The following is a 2,077-nucleotide window of genomic DNA, read 5'->3' on the forward strand; positions in this document are numbered from 1 at the left end:
TGGTGTTTCACAGTTTCTTACTTTCTGGTTTTATTCTGAAAGCAGACTGCTAGGCCTAGGAGCAGTGTTGAGTGGTTTGGCTTTGAACATTTTGATTGGTTTCTTCTCAGGAAACACTGTGCTCTACCAGTGTGACCGTGCTTTGCCCCACCCTGAAAACAGTGACGTGTGTGACACCAGGAAGTGGGGACCTGAAAGCAGCTTGATTTTAATAAAAGTTTGTGTGTACCTCTCCTTATTTAATTTTACACGATAAAGGAGGCGGAGAGACTCTGAACCTTAACTGTCGTGTGTTTGTGCTATTGACCTGTGGCCACAATAAAATTTACTTGTAAACTTTTAGAAGCCATTATTCCTGTTATGTCACATGTGCCCTCATTGTACAGGAGTGGAAACTCATTGTAAGCATAAGAAGATTCTCATGACGAGTGAGCTCGAGGCCCTTGTATATGCTCTCTTAGCAATTCAGCTGCCTGAGAGCAGTAGTTTCGGTAAAGGTTACAAGTATTCTTTAGAATACCTTCGTTCAAGGCAGAATGTTCATTAAATTCTTCTTAAACACATGTAAGGAGCTGATGATTTTATGAATCTTGTCTGGATTACCTATCTTTTTGGAATAATTCAGCTAAGCAAGCTAGTTGAGATTTGATTTGGCCAGGCAGGACATGACAGTGGATTCTCTTTATGAGTGGGGAAAAAAAAAAATCCTTATTTTGTATAGAGAACTTCCCCTTTTGTAACTAATTCTTTTTATTGGTAAAGATTGTAAATTAAAATGTACAACTTGACGGTCGTCTGTCTGAAGTTTCCGTATACCTACCCTGCTGCCTCTTTTAGACACTACCTAATTTACGTGACCAGGCATTTCTCGGGCCTGTAGGAGTGTCCAGGGTTTTTTGCAATCACAGCAATGCAGCATGTTTTAGGGGACTAGCTCATGTGTTGGGACTAGCTGTAGGATTCATTCCCGGAAGCACAGTTTCTGGGTTTTGGTTGGAATGAAGCAGTGTGCTTCCGAACATTGAGTTGGGCGCCCCATCCAGTTGTGTGCCTTACGGCATTTCTGTAGCCTGCAGGTCTGACTCCTGGAACCCTACAGAATTAACCAGATAAGAACCTAGAGCCTGGAAGGCAGAGGCCATGATGTTACTGAGCCTTTTTTTTCTTGAGCTTGAACCAGCCAGGCCTTTTAGGTAGGCCCTCATCATTCATCACCAGGTGGGGTGACAGGAAGGAGGAGCGCTGCCCCCCTCTTCTGGCATTGGAGAAATAGCAGAAAGCTAGAAAGGAATGATCCTACTTTTTAAAAGAAAAAAAAATTTTTTTTAAACATTCATTTTTGAGAGACCGCACAAGCAGGGTGGGGCAGAGAGAGAGAGAGGGAGACACAGAATCCGAAGCAGGCTCCAGGCTCTGAGCTGTCAGCACAGAGCCCGGTGCAGGGCTCGAACTCACAGACCCCGAGATCATGACCTGAGCTGAAGTCAGATGCTTAACCGACTGAGCCACCCAGGCGCCCTGATCCTGCTTATTTCGGGGGGACGGTATATCGCCAGTATCCCCGTGTTCTGAGCTGCTTTGAGGAACACTGACTGAACAGGTGATGTGGTTGCCACCCCTTCATTCATTACAACTCTATTTCTGAGGTCCCTTCCCCTTTAACATTTCCAGCATTAACTAAATAACAAAGCTTAACCTTGGGAAACATCTAATCCTCTCTTTGGACTTTATACCGTTAGTATCTCCAAAGCTGGGCTGAGAAAACAAGTGCTTCCTGGCAGTTTACTTGTTTGCTTTTCACTCTGAGTGGCTCTGGTGGCTGCAAGTGCAATTTAGGGGAGAGTATCCTGCCATGCAATTCCTTCCATGTATGGCGAAAGCCCAGAATGACTCTCCATGTGCTCCCCTTATCCTCACAACTCCGTTAGGGTAGAACCCTATTTCCAGAAACACAACCGGCTGCTGAATGTGACTCGTACTTTCTGGATCATTTAATGTAAGCCTCCAATCTATGGTTTCCAATGTGGCTGTACCGGAGAATCACTTGGGATTTTTAAGGATGCAGATTTCTTGCATT

This window comes from Panthera uncia, chromosome F2 (genome assembly GCF_023721935.1).
Source record: "Panthera uncia isolate 11264 chromosome F2, Puncia_PCG_1.0, whole genome shotgun sequence".
NCBI classification, from domain to species: domain Eukaryota; kingdom Metazoa; phylum Chordata; class Mammalia; order Carnivora; family Felidae; genus Panthera; species Panthera uncia.